At 43.2% G+C, this 15,412-nt stretch overlaps 1 protein-coding gene across 5 annotated transcripts in view; it reads right to left on the minus strand.

Moving 5' to 3' along the window:
• The window catches only part of TMEM108 (transmembrane protein 108), a 253,544-nt gene extending 243,254 nt beyond the window's left edge, over positions 1-10,290 (minus strand). For 2 of the 5 annotated variants that reach the window (XM_036332577.1, XM_036332573.1), the window contains exons 1-2: positions 10,208-10,290; positions 3,608-3,723 (exon numbers count right to left, since the gene is read on the minus strand). The gene's annotated coding sequence lies outside the window, so the exon portion shown is untranslated. Of the gene's footprint in view, positions 1-3,408; positions 3,555-3,607; positions 3,724-10,145 lie in introns of all 5 variants that reach the window. The other 3 variants (XM_036332576.1, XM_036332575.1, XM_036332574.1) reach the window with 3 other exon arrangements.
• Positions 10,291-15,412: the final 5,122 nt, after the last annotated feature.

The following is a 15,412-nucleotide window of genomic DNA, read 5'->3' on the forward strand; positions in this document are numbered from 1 at the left end:
ACTGCCACGCATCCAAAACGAAAACCATCCTTGCATCTACAGACGCCTATGGCATACAAAGGGTTAAAACACTGATTATTAGGCTCGCTCCCAGATTCCGATGAAGTAGGTCTAAACATTTCAAACAAGTACCCAGGTGGTTCTGATGGTCCAGGGCCACACTCTGAGTAGCACTAGGATAAAAATGTTAACATTCAAACATCAGCCTATCTCTACCAAAATGGAGCTTCCTTCCCTTGTCACCTTTCTGCTATACTGAAGTGCCTCTTTGCTCAAGGTACACAGAATCCTTCTCAAACATTCTTACAAGGTTTGCTTAAAACATATGACTCTAAATGCATGACAGAATGTAAATAAACAAGACTCCACATATTAGATCCACCACAGAGCACATTTGTTGTAAATTTTGTGAGTGTGTCTAGTAACTACAGGGACCAGAAACTCAGAAAGGCTCAGAAATCCACCAGGACAATTTATGTCGAATCCCTGCACTGGCCCTGTTTTAGAGTCCAACTGAGGCTTTCTATTATAATAACATGATACTTCAGGTCTAGGTCAGGGTTATGCCCTCTTTCCCCATCCCAACACTGAGTAATGTAAGAGGAGCAAAAAAACACACATCACATTAAAGCATGTTACTTATCATTGAAAGGGCACACGTTGAAGATACCCCTTTCCATATTCCCAAAGAAGAAAAGAAACAAATGTAAAAGTTCTAGGATAAAAACAGATTTCTCCAAACATTCTCTGGTCTTTATTGTATTGCCTGCAAAACCTATTCTAGGATCAGTAATCATTCAGGAGGATCTTTTTCTTTTGGGGGTTACTTCTTTATGGCCTTTGGTCTAATTATATATGAATCTCTTAAACACTACAAGACCATCCTGTCAAAAGTAATTTCCTTGACTGCTCTTCTGAATAGCCTTCCTTCTGCCTCCTCCACTCTCCCATTTTTAACTTTCCAAAAGAAAACCTTCAATCAGAAAATATTGTTGCAATAAACTAGGACATGAAGCCTTCAAATAAAATCAGAATCCAGGACTGTGCATCCTCTCCCAAGGCATTAACCCTCTGCCCTTCTTCAGACTCCACTGTCCCTCAAATGCTGCCTCCACAAGGATTAAGAGGGATCCTTGTGTCCTGGAAATTTGGGGAGCCAGGTATTGTTTCTTCATATTTATAGAGCTCCCAGGTGGTCACACAGTGATTTTTGCACATCACTGTCTTTGGCTATTGAGTTATTAATACTGTGTCTATTTTACAGGTAGGGAAGCTGTAGACAAATGAGGCTAAATGATTAAAATGCAGTCCCAGGGAAACTCAGAGCAAGATTAAATTGCTGGGCTACTGCAGCAGTGGTTCTCAACCAGTGGCCATTTTTTCCCCTCAAGGGACATTTGGCAACGTCTGAGGACATTTGTGATTGTCATGATTGTGGAGGAGGCACTACTGGCATCTAGTGGGTAGAGGCCGTGGATGCTGCTAAACATGTTACAATGCACAGGACAGCCCCCCACAACACACTGCCTAGCTCAGAATGTCAACAGTGCTGAGAATGGGAATACCTGACTCTCTGGCATTTCTAACAGTATTTCTTTGGCCCACAAATCAAGTTAGTGAATGGCTCCATCTACAATTTGATCCTTGTACAGTATTTACACAGAAACAGGCCAGTTGAGTGCTATTTCGGCATGCTATATTTTTTAGTTACTTTAAAAATAGAAGATACAGTCAGCTCTCCATATCCATGGGTTCCATATCCAATCAACCATGGATTGAAAATATCCAGATTAAAAAATTTCCACAAAGTTAAAAAACAAGCGAACTTGAATTTGCCATGCACTGAGCACTACTTGATTCCACAGGAATAAAGGGCTAGCCATACCTTGCTGTAGCCTATATGCAAATATAGGTCACATGCAAATACTATGCTACTTATATAAGGGACTTGAGCATCCACAGATTTGGATATCTGAGGGGGTCCTGGAACAATTCCCTCCAGATACTGAGGAATGACTGCACATGGGAGCCACAGAGGAAATGAGGAAAGACAGCAAAATCAGCTCCTTTCCTTTCAGGAGAAAAACCTAGAAAAGACCAGGTCCTTTCCTTAGCAACCTCCAGGCCCTGAGCTATGGTCTGTGTCTGGCTGCTCACCTAGATTCTTCAGTTGCTGACGGACTCTGCAGCTGCCTTTTCTCTGCTTATCTCTGAGCACGTGCATCACTCCAGAGAAGTAATGGTATGCTTATGGGAATCTCCAGAGAGGTACCGCCCCTAATTGTCTATTTTGTTCAGTAAATTGTACTCATTACTGAGCCACGCGAGGCACCAATGGACAACAGCCTTTCTGGGAGCCCTCTGAGTCTGGGTAATGGGACACTGTCTGACAAGGGCTCCACAGTCTTGAGCTAAGCTGCTTCAATAACCCTCTATCCAGTTTTTCAGCTGAGTACTTCTTTTTAACTCCTGTCCCTCCTTCCCAACCATCCTTATATCTGCTTAGATTTGTATTACTTACAGTTTTCTCTTTAAGGAGTCTAGTTTTAATTTAAGCACCAGAAGGTAGAGAGCTCAGAAAGGATATGATATCTTTCCACCTCTCCATCCCAGTCCTCCACCTAGACTCTGAAAATCTTCAGCAAGAATGAAACCTGCAATCTAGCTTTAGTTATAATACTCCCAATGTCCACATCCATTGCCCTAGGGCAGTGATGGCAAACCTTTTGAGCTCGGCGTGTCAGCATTTTGGAAAACCCTAACTTGACTCTGGTGCCGTGTCACATATAGAAATTTTTTGATATCTGCAACCATCGTAAAACAAAGACTTATATTTTTGATATTTATTTTATATATTTAAATGCCATTTAACAAAGAAAACTCAACCAAAAAAATGAGTTCGCGCGTCACCTCTGACACGCGCGTCATAGGTTCGCCATCACTGCCCCAGGGACTGCAAACAGAAGAGGAATGAATGAACATGTGAGTTCCAGTAACACTGGGAAGATAAAACAGAACGGGCGGAACTACATGCTTAGCTATTGCCATTATCTACCAAACTTGAAATCATCAACTCTCTGGTAAGCTGTCTTTCCTCCTCGAAAAAGTGATTGATGGGGGAAGTGTCGGGGGGGGGGGGGGGGCGGGGGACGGGGGGAAGGATGGAGACATGTGTAGTGCTCTTTGTGGTACTTTAAGAAATAAAACAAAATTAAATTTTAAAAAAAGTGATTGATGAAGAAAAAACCAAGCACAGTGATCCATGAAGGAGGAGGATGCTGAGAGGAGAACAGGAGCCAGCAGAGTTAACACTGTGAGAGAACGGAAGACAGTCAGGCCTAGTTTCCTTCTCAGGAAGGGCCCAACACACCTCCCCACACATATACATCCCACCCCATACAAACTCACTAAAAATTCTTGTGTTGAGATATTTCTACGCACAGATCCCATCCGATCACCCTGATCATGGTTTTATCTTCATAATTGTTGATTTTTCACTGTGTCCATGAATTGAATCAATAAAGAGAACCTTCCACTGCACTGACTCCAACTAACTGTTGAGACAGTAAAACCAGAGAAACAGTGTAAGCGAATGTCTTTGACTTACCCTGGAGTAGAGGGTGTGAGAGCCTTCAAACACACTTACATCCTCATGACCCATCAGTTCTGCTGCTTTTCACCCACTCACTTCTGCATGTTGGACTACGACTGATTAATCACCAACTGCCAAAGACAAAAATGAATGAATGCATTAGACCAAAAGACCAGTAACTTCAAGTCCCAAGCCACTGCTCAAGTGAATTTGTTAAAGTAGGCTGAGTGCTAACATATAGACCCCAAAACATGTAATGGCTCAAATTAAAAAAAAACACAACTTTATTCCTGGTTCTTGCATACATACTGGACAGGTGAACAGGTCAGTCAATGGAGTGAGCCTCCCTGTTCAGTGATCTAGGCACCCAGGCTGACAAAAGTCCTGCCTTTAAAACATGTTTTCCAAGTTTGCCCTAGGGTCCTCTCCACCCCAGCCTGTGACCTCAGGTTTAAAGTAGTTCTGGGTGAGACACTAGCTCGGTAGCCCTGATTGGTTACTTAACAAAAGAGTCTTTGTTTCCTGATTTCCTTATCTGTAAAATACCCTGCTTCCCTCATTGACCCAAGGGGTCAGTATGAGACTCAAAAATGAGACCTAGCACCCTTCAGACTACAATGAGCAGGCAGAGCACCTGGCCTCTTGATAAAATGCAGATTCCGATTCAGTAGGTCCTGGGTGAAGCCCGAGATTCTGCATTTCTGACAAGCTCCCAGATACCAGTGCTGCGGGCCACACTTTAAGTAGAAAAGAGATGAAGAACTAGAGAATGTTTTTCTAAACCACAAAGTGATTTTCAGATATAAAGAATTATTATCCTGGCACTGGCTATGATTATAAATGAATTCCCAACCAGCCAGCATGTTTAAGACATGTTTAGTCTAGGTTCCAAGGAAAATTTCACAGTCACGGGACTTAGAACTGCAAAGAATGTCAGTGGTCACTGCTCTTTCTTTATATTTTCCAGACAAGGAAGCAAACTCAGAGAAGTCCGTGATGTCTCCCAAATCTCACAATAACTCAGTAAACTGGGACCAGAATTCATAAATTTGATATCATTCTGTTATTACAGAAACTCAATTGACAACAATCTTCTGAAGAAGAAAGGGTAATTTTTATTCTTCTTCTAAATCAAGAACAAATACTACTCTGGCCCATATCTAAAAAGGTACCAGAAGGTGGCATTCATCAGCTTGGGTCACCATGGTAACAAATGTCAGCAACGTGTCACAGGACCGACATCAAGAGATGTTCAGGAAAATGATCTTCAAAATGTAGTGATATCCACAGTTATGCCTCACTTGTCCAAAAGGTGACTTGAACACAAATTAACTTCTGTATACCTTCTGGGGAAAAACAAGAATTTTTATTTTCAACATTTACAAATTCTGAGTCACTCCTATTTGGGAACAATTTGAAAGAGAGAGAACCTAGGAATCAAACAGAAAGGGAAATAAAATAACTAGTAAAGCAGGAGCAGTGGTTTCTGGGTAAACCCTAGGGATAAATAAAGGAACCCCAAGATGTTTTATCCCTGGCATGTAAATCATTTTGCATGTCTGAGATCATGGTGAGTCCTAGAAAGTAAAAATGTTAGGGCCTCAGAAGTGAACGAGAGGAGTCAGAAACTCTTAAGTCATAAGTCAGAAAGGCATTGATTTATCTGGAAATCAAACCAGATTGGGGAAGAAGGGAGGTTCTTTGTAGGCATGTCATCTCTAATAAAGCAATGTGAATTTAAAAGTATTTTGGGAAATGAGAAGGAATACTATTGAGCAAGGGATGATAAATGGAAATCAATACTTACATTTCCATTATCAATTTATGATGGGTGAAATGCTATTGCTAGCATCCTCATTTAGTGAGCAATTTTGAACTCTTTAATAAAGGTAAAATGTTCTAAGAAGTTTGACAGCTTACTTCTGTACTCCAACCCCAAACCCTCTTCCACCTTAATTTCTTTAGCACCTCAAAAATTCCCCCAGCCTGGCAATTTTCCAGAACCTACTGTAGAATTTTTACCTCATTTTGGTGCCACAGTCCCCTTTGGCAACCTGTGGAAGCCTAAGGACCTCCTCAAAATAATGTGTTAAGTGTATGGAGAAAATATGTATGATTACAAAGGAAGTCAATTATACAGAAATACTCTATCCACACAGTCCTCAGAGGTCCAAGAACCCCACTTAAGGCTATCTGATCAGGGAATAACTCTTCCAGGATGATGAAAGTTTTTTCTGATAGGAAATTTTATGCAGAGAAGTTTTAAAAACCCAAAGATGCATAGGAAAGAATCCTGCTCAGGATCAGTCAGTGAAGAAAAGAATGAGCTGCACGGAGAAGACTGACCTTGAATTTCTACCCAAACTAAACACTATTTGTACTGTGGCTTTAAAATCCTACACTAAGTAATCAGGATTTTTTTTTTTTTCTCCAGCCCTGTACACACAGTATATTCTGTGTACTGATGGCAGGCGAAGAAAGGCAGCATTGGAGAAGGGAAAACAGGCGAATCCTTGCTTGGTCCTAATATTCTAACCAGTTCTCTGCCATTAACTAGCTCTATTAGCTTGGTCAAGTCACTCAGCTCTGAGTTGAAAGTCCCTGTCTATAAAATGAGAAGGTTGAGTTTACCATCTCTAGGACTTCCTAAAACTCTGAATTATTAAGACTCTAAGACGATGCACAATAATTTCTCTGAGAAGAAATATTAATGAGATTTCTTTTTGTCCTAGGTTCACAGTACGAAAATACATTCTAGATGAGAAATTTTTCAGAGGCTTCAGAAATACCTTATGAGAATCATGTAGCCATAGAATTTTAGACTTGGAAGAAATTTTAAGAGCCATGTGGCACTTCACCAATCCCAGTGAGCAGGTGAGAAAACTGAGGTTCAGAAAGGCAAGAAGACTGACTGGAGGTCACATAATGAGGCAATGCTAACAGACCATTGTGACTACTGCCATTTAGCACGGGCAGCATTTTAAGATTAGGCATTGGAAGTACAAACCAGCTCATCAGTTCACTTGAAGAGAGACAGAAATAAACATCAAATAAGCTGAGCTATGGGAGAACTGCACGAGGAAGCAGGTGACTGGGGTGATGATACTCAGCAGCAGTGCCCTATCGCTCGGTCGGACGGGGTCAAAGCTGAGGCTCTCGTATACACTGTAACATCACTGGCAACATCACCCACCTCCCTCAAATATCATGGCCACAAAGTCCATTTCAAAGAACAATCAATTACAAAGAATATAGAATAACTTTTTCAAAAGAGGGGAATGGGTGAATGAACTCTGGCTAATGAGGTCAATAAAACCAAAGTTCCAAGATTTGGATTGTTAATACAATCTTGAAAGGACAACATTAAAGAATATCTAAAACTTAAAAATTCCTGACAAGCATTTTAAAAAGAAACGGATTCCGAGTAATTTTGACCTACCTTCTGTGGACAGACACGAAGAATAGTAACGACTTAGCCAGCATTATTTTTACTAATACCCTCACCACTATCTTTAGAGCATATCATGATCGGCTATTGGTCAGTTTTAAAAGTCATTTCCACAGTCCAAGTGTGTTGACTAGTTTTACATGTGAAGAATTATTAGCTATGAAATTGTTGGGAATTCTGATCTAATTATGATTTCAACCTCATTCAAGTAACCAAAAAGATATCTGCCACATGTGTTTAAAACCTGTACTACACTGAATGCTTGTCAGTTTACCCTCTGCCTTCTCTCACACCCATTCCTCAAGTCCCACAAGACAGTATTCCTACCTTATATAAATAGTTCTAAATTTCAGAACTTTTTTCTTTTTTTTTTAAGATTCTCTGACTAAGAGCTGACACAGACTTTCAAAATCTTCTAAACTAAAGGCTACACTAACTGCTGGTTTGCCAGCTCCGTACTTCATCTCCTCCAGGAATTCCCAGAGGCAGCAGTGCCACCTCCTGGTAGGGACGGCACTACTTGGTTTCTGGAAGCCCTTGGGTGACAGGAGCCAAGGGCCTGAAAGAAAGGCAGCCTAGATTGGTGCCTTTGTGAGCCTTTCTTTTCTAGAGCTCATTACAAGCATAACTGATGCCTATAACCTGAGCCACAGAACCTCTGCAGGAGACCCATTCGTGAAAGGCAGGTCTTCTGGAAGCCATGGAAAGCCCAGCCGGGCTAGCCAATACATGAGGCAGCTCTGCCTGGTAATGCCTCCTCAAGGCAGAGCCTCACGGAATTAAACATTTCCTGGCTCTCCTTGAACCCCAGTGCTCTCTATCAGATGATCTCACCCACAGCCCCACCTGTGGCAGTGTTATTCAGCTCTATCTCACAGCATGTGTCCCAGGGAAGGCTCTTAGATTCACACAATGTGACACAGATCCTGCTCAAAGGACACTACTGCTTAGGCATGCAGGTCGGGCCCTAATCCCTCTCATTCACTCTCCACCCTCCCCATCCCTGACCCAGGGGACAGAAACGACGGAGAGGAAATGATTTTGTTGTTGCTTTGAAAGCAACACTAGTGGGCTTTTATTGAATCAGAGAATAAAACCTTGTCCTGTAGGTCACCGGGGTACGTTGCTTCCTTCAGAATGAACTAAGCCTGCCAATCTCCCTGTTTTCTCCTGGGTAAACTAATAAGTGTTCCTCAACCTTTTCAAAACCCCTGCCTCCCTTCCACAGGCTAAACATAAACACTGCATGCCCTCTGTGTAGTTTATATGAACAAAGATGACATTTGAGAAAAACATGGAAGCATGCCTTTCAAACTATATCACCTATCCCACATTCAGAATTCTTTCCTCCCCACCCCCATCGCATACCAGCTAAAAAACAAATCACTGACAAATTTTTAAAGCATTCCCGCTACTTTGCTTTATGCTCCAATCTATCAATATATACTTCACTAGGCTTGTTATATTCCCGACAAGCTTTGCAGCAACTTCTCCTACTTTCATTCACCTCAGAAAATCACCAAAAGTTGATTTGCTGTAGCTGATAAACGCTAGGTCTGATCCCCCCAACCCTCACCCCTTCCCCTAACAAATTTAAGTATTCCCTCTTCAACTCGTGTTAACTTGCCAAGTAAATTAATTTCTCAGCATGTGTAGACATTTCACCGGCGTGAGTGTTTTAGATGTATGAAAAATCGCACTGTTTCCTAAAAAACACAAAACTTTGTACAGGGAAGGTAAGAGTAAGTGATAAAAGGGCTTTTGAACAGTATTGGGATGTCTTGGAGAAATCAGGTAAAAAGATTCTTGTCCATCATTACCAGACTTAGTTCTAAGTGGATTACAGTGAAACTCCAGAACACAGTAAAATCTTCCGAATGAGTTAGTGGAACCATTTCTTACCAAATAGACTACTAGGTACATCAACTAAATTAACACATTAGTTAACCGATAGAAAAGGGAATGAACTTTTTATATTCCAATCTCAGAGGCACAGCATGCCCTTGCTACTGCAGATCTGGGGGAAAAGAGGAGGGTGAGGCTAGAGGATGCCTTGCACACACCCTCCCTTTTTAAAGTATGACTTTTAAAAAGACATCGCCACGGCCACAGCACACACCCTGCTTTTGGCACCCAAATGGCCTTCTTTAAACACACGCTTTTCAAAGAATTAAGGAGGTCTGAATAAGTGTAATTTAGACCCTGCCTTCCCTTCTCCCTACAGGCCATTAACACTGAAAATAATTACTCGCTTGGACAGCCCCAGAAAAACCTCAGTTTACAGAGATTACCACCCCTTCCCCGCACTCACCCCGCCCCCTTCCCCACAAGCCCCAGTCTTCTTGAAGAATCTCCATGTGACGGGCTGGTCTGCAGTTCACTGCAGGCATTTCCCTCCATACAATGTCCCAATCATCAGTGTCACTGTAATTCCTTTTTGTAGCCTCTTGTATACACTTGCTCTATCAGTAGTACCCAACTGCTTAAATTTTTTTTTCTTTTTTCCTCCTCTTAGCGAATATCTGGATTCCTCCGGCAGGTGTAAAGCCTTCGGTTTCCGTGCAACTCCGGGGTGAGAGCTCGCGTGCAGGTCCAGAGAAACCTTAGGAGGGGCAGCCCGGGCTCGGTGCAGCGGTCCTGCCCCCGTTCGCCCGCACAGCTGCGTTAGGAATTCGGCTTCGCTCGCCGCCGGATTAGTTCGAGTCCCGCGGCTTGGCCAAAGTGACACTACATGTGTGTTTTTTTCTCCGCTCTGACATGCGGCAGGTCCCGCTGCAGGAAAGCCATCTGCTCCCGGCCCCATCCCTGGTCCCGCGGCCGGCCGGGACGCTCGCGCCCCAGCACCCTCACCCTTTACCTGGGGAGGGAGCCGATACAGCATCCCTCCGGGCGGGGAACAAAGGCGGAGGAGAGACTGCCAGGTGGGCAGCTACCCACGGCGGACCAGTCCCCGCGGAGAGCAGAATGGGGAGGTGCAGTAGAGGGTAGGGAAAGGGGAAACGGAGGCACCGAGAGGGGGCGGCTGAGCCGGGGTCTGCATCTTCCCCTAGCGGGGCTCCTCGGACGGGCGGACCCCAGATCTCCCCCCCACCAGCCCAGCCCTACCCGTCCGGCTCGCCAGCATCCGGCCTCGGACTGGCTGGGGGCCGCCCTGCGGCGGCGCTCACCTCGGGACCAGCGCTCCAGCTGCTCCGACGGCTCTGGAGAAAGCCCGCCGCACGCGCACGCGCACTCGCGTTCTTGCGCCCTCACGCCCCCACGCGCGCCCCGGAGACCAGCCCTGTCTGTCAGCGTCTGCAAGAGCCAATCGGATAGCGCGGGAGGCCCGGCGCCGGTCACGTGGTCGGTGCAGCCAATCAGCAAATGTCCTCGGCAGCGGCCTCTCCGATGTCCCTGGAGGTTGGGTTGCTACCCAGTGGAGCCGGTGCGAGGCAGGCACAAAGGGTTGAGTCTCTGTTTTGGGGGGGCTGGGTGGCGCTGGATGGATCAATTACTAGATCAACTGATATGTCCAATTCTAAATGCGAATGGGACTTACCTGGATATTTGTTCAAAGGAGGATTCTGATCCAGTAAGTCTGGGACTTTCTAATAGTTAGATGATGCTCCTGGTCTGAGGACCACCTTTTGAATGGCAAGATTTTAAGGGCACTTGCCAGAAAATGATGGTTATAGCCCCTGCTCCCTGTTAACTCAAAGTTTCCAGATTTTTTTCTCCTTCCTTGTGTGTTGGATTGCATTCCAGTGACTGACTAAACATGGGGTGCTTTGGTGACGGTCACAGTTTGGGCATCAGCTGGGGGAAGGTGTGTTTACTTTCCACATCTACCCACCTTTAGTCTATGGGGCTTGGAGTGTGGAAACTAGAAGCAGGGACTGCATGCTCCTCCTAGAGAACACTAGGTCACCCGAAAGCAGCGGTTCTCAACCTGTGGGGGTCGAACGACCCTTTCACAAGGGTCACCTAAGACCATCGGAAAACATATATATAATTACATATTGTTTTTGTGATTAATCACTATGCTTTAATTATGTTCAATTTGTAACAATGAAATTGGGGGTCACCACTACATGAGGAACTGTATTAAAGGGTCACAGCATTAGGAAGGTTGAGAACCACTGCCTAAAGCAGTGATGGCTAACCTATGACACACGTGTCAGAGGTGACGCGCGAACTCATTTTTTTGGTTGAGTTTTCTTTGTTAAATGGCATTTAAATATATAAAATAAATATCAAAAATATAAGTCTTTGTTTTACTATGGTTGCAAATATCAAAAAATTTCTATATGCGACACGGCACCAGAGTTAAGTTAGGGTTTTTCAAAATGCTGACACGCCGAGCTCAAAAGGTTCGCCATCACTGGCCTGAAGCATGGAGCACGTGCATCTGAGTGCCACTGTGCTATCTATACTCTTGGCCAGAGAGAAGCAACAGAAGGGGTTTCTGGAAACTTACAATCTGTTGTAGACCTACACAGGCAAACTCAGAAAGAAGCATATAGGAAGCACATGCAAAAAGCTAAGGCTCTCAGCATCTAGGAAGATTCGGGCATAAGCCAGAGAAGTTGTAAATTAATCTATTTTAGGAATCTTAAGACTTGCCCAGATATCCTCTTGTTAGCAATTCCAGAGTCTGGAAGTCAGGAAGCCCAGTGTCTCTGCTATATAGAAACTTTGTTGTCCAGCATAGTCAAGCTCTTTATTGCCCCCAATAGTGTGACACAGTGACTCAAAGGTCTAAGTGCTAAATCCTCCAAAACCTCTTCAGACCAGGTGGTATGACACTGCTTCTAGCAGTTTTCTCATACTATTTATAAAGGTGATCAAACTGCCACTTAGAGAAAACTTTCCCCTTTCAGCGTGTCTTGGGCCTCTCTGCCTTACCAGCCCCGGAAGTAAAGCCCACTTAGCAATGGACACGTTGTTCATCACATCTCTTTCAGAGGTGGCAAAGCACAAAAATCAGAGCTTCGGGGAACACCTTGAATGTGGCATCACAATGGTTCTGGTCATAATAGGAGTAAAGAAATTTCTAGCCCTGGCCTGCGTGCCTCAGTGGTTGGAGCATCGGCCCGCATGCACCAAAGGGTTGTGGGTTCAATTCCCGGTCAAGGACCTGTACCTGGGTTGCAGCCCCAGTCCTTGCACGTGGGGAGTGGGAGGGACAGCTGATCAATGTGTCTCTCTCACATGGCTTTCTCTCTCTCTGTCTGCCCCTCCCTCCCTTTCCCTCTAAAAATCAATAGGGAAAAAGTTCTTGGGTGAGGATTAACAAAGCAACAACAACAAAAAAGAAACGTCTAGTCAAGAAAAATATGTTCAAAAGTCTCAAAGAAAGCTTCTTTTGCTGTCATTAAACCAGTGGTTCTCCAGCCTGACTGCACAGTCAAGCTTTTAAGGAAAGAGATTTGGGGGCCCTGTGTCTGGAGATTCCGATTGGGGTGAACAACTATCGGTTTAAAACGTTCCACAGGTGATTTGTAGACAGCCATGCTTGAGAACACCTGCATAAGCTTCTAGATACATAGACTCACTCTTTAACAAGGGAAAATCACTTCCACAACACAAATCACTAATGCCATGAAGACTCTGAAAATGGAGGAAAGTGTCCACATAATTTGTGAGAATAGATTTTTTTAAAGACCAAAAATAATGCATAGGTAATAAATACTCCAAAGACTATTCACTGGAACAAAATGAAAAGCCAGGTTTAATTCTAGTTGATTAAATAATATTACAAAAAGAACCTATTAACTTTTGTTAACCTTACCAGACTGATTGACTCTGGTTATATCATCCCTTGTTTTAAAACCTTTCTTAACTAAAAGCCAATTTCTACAGGGGGGCCTTGACTTACGAGTGTCCCGACTAACAAGTTTTTCGAGATACGAGCCGTCTCTCGGCCAATTTCTTGCTTTGAGTTGCAAGCTAAAATTCGGGTTACGAGCCAGCTTCATATACCCCACCACTAGTTGGCGCAGCGAACGTCACAGGGAACACCACAACATCAGCCCAGCATCACGTGTCTCACTCGTTCACAATTGATTTGACATACGAGTAATTTGAGTTACGAGCTCCGTCACGGAACGAATTGAACTCGTAAGTCAAGGCCCCACTGTATTTGAGATTGTGGAGTTATTCTCTACTTCCCAAACTGTGTAACAGAATCACCTGGAGTACTTGTTAAAACGCAGATTCCTAGCTGCCCTCTTCTCCTCACCCCTCCCAAATTTCTTCTAACCTCTCCTGCAAAAAGTTCAAAGCCAGTACTGGTTAAAGTTGAGTCCAAGTTGTACCTCGTGATACAGAACATCTGGATACTGTAGGCAAAATCTCAAGTAAAATAGCTATGCTATTAGTTCAATGTGCTATGCTAGCTAAATAAAAGGAGTCTATTTGAAAGAATTTGAAAAAAGTCTTTATTGGGGTTCTACCATATTTTGTTATTTTGTTAAATAAAGTGATCAATGCCTGGATCTTGGAAAGCTGTTTTTGCTCAGAATTTTTCTATTTAGTGCTATTCGCTGTAGTGGAGTATGGCCTAGTTTTTAACTGAATTAGTGAGGTCCCCTCAGAACTCTCTGCCAACAATAGCCATCTTTCTAGGAAGTAACTTTATGTGCCACATCCAAAATATGGAAGCCCCATGTGTGAGCCTAAAAACTAGCTTTCCTTGGGCTCAAAAACTAACATTTAAATGGGGGATACATTTTTCTCACCTTGTAAACTTATAGCTTTATCTACTGGGTAAAATAAGTAGCAGGAGAAATTAACATTTTAAAAATATATTTTATTGATTTTAGAGAGAAACATTAATGTGAGAGAGAAACATCGATCAGTTGTCTCTGGTACACAGCTGGACATGTACCCTGACGGGGAATCGAACCAGTGACCTTCTGGTGCATGGATGACACTCAACCAACTTAGCCACACCAGCCAAGGCAAGCAATTTAAATTTTCAATGAGGAAAAAAAAAAAAGCATTTATGTTTCTCTTTGTAAGTGTCATCATTACAAAAAGAGGCAACAGGAAACAAAGAGATTTTTGCTTCGGGAATTTGAAAAAGAACATCCAGGCCATCATTTTGTTTCTTAGCCTGCTTGCCTCATGTATAACCTGGTTATCCTATCTCAGGAAATGGATATGTTAATGTCTGATAAAAATCATGACTTAGCTTAAGCAGTACTCCCCTCCCCCATTACTCTCTAGAAATTGCTTGACAAAATTAGGTATATTTGAAAAGAAAAGAGAGAGAAGATATAAACTGCTGAGTCACCAGAAATTCACCCATTGCTCCATTACAATCAGAACCCCCAGAGACTGCTTTATAATTGCTAATTATGTTTTTATCACTCTAGCAATAAATAGCTTCCCTAAATTTAATTTATTTCATTCATAAAGATCCACAGATTATCCAAGATTCTAGTCTTCATCTGACGTATAAATCCAGCCAGGATAATATTTTAAATCTATGTATCTGTGTTTTAATAACTAGTACCTTCTTTTCCATTTAGCATATCTGTGTACAGATGTATCCCAACACATTGGACATTTTAAAGATATGTTTTTAATTCTTACATTCTTTATCTATATATATAAAAGGCTAATATGCTAAGTGTCCCTCCACCTTTCCGACCAGTCACTATGACATGCACTGACCACCAGGGGGCAGACGCTCAATGCAGGAGCTACTATGACATGCACTGGCCATTTACAGAGAAACGGCAGTATGGACCTGGTGCCCACAAAGTAACGCTCAGCTTCCCACAAGTGGGACACAGGCCCCACCACCACCCTGAAGCAACAGCCCACCAAGTTGCAGCAGAGACCCCGATGGTGCAAAATGCTGCCCACAGCCTAGCCCAGCCCTGAAATGGTGGCTGTGGGCACCGGGTGATGACGTCACCTAGCAACGCCTGGCTTCCTCTCCCTAGTGACTAGCCTCCTTGGAGTTTCTTCAGCCCAGAAACATGACTTGCTTTATAGCCAGGTAGAAACATTTACACTTTAACCAAATATCTGTGAAGCGTTTTCCTATGCCTCATCTCATTTGATCTTCACAGAAATCCTGGAGTAGATAGATAGAAGAGTAGGTAGATAGGAGACTCGGTGGAATCCAATTTTCTTTTCATTAGCCGGAAAATGGAGATTTAGAAAGCTTAAAAACTTGACCCGACTGAAAAGAAGTAAAAAATGATGGACCTTGAAAATTCTCATTGCGCAGAATATAGTCAAACACTGCTGCAGTTAAATATTTTACCCTTTGTTCTCCCTGCATGATCTATAATACTAATCTGCTACATGTTGATATTTATTGCTGTGTTGCTGACAATTACCTGAAAGAGAAGTTCAGGTGCTTCACTGGGCTGGAA

The sequence above is a fragment of the Myotis myotis genome, unplaced genomic scaffold (assembly GCF_014108235.1).
Source record: "Myotis myotis isolate mMyoMyo1 unplaced genomic scaffold, mMyoMyo1.p scaffold_m19_p_13, whole genome shotgun sequence".
NCBI lineage: Eukaryota > Metazoa > Chordata > Mammalia > Chiroptera > Vespertilionidae > Myotis > Myotis myotis.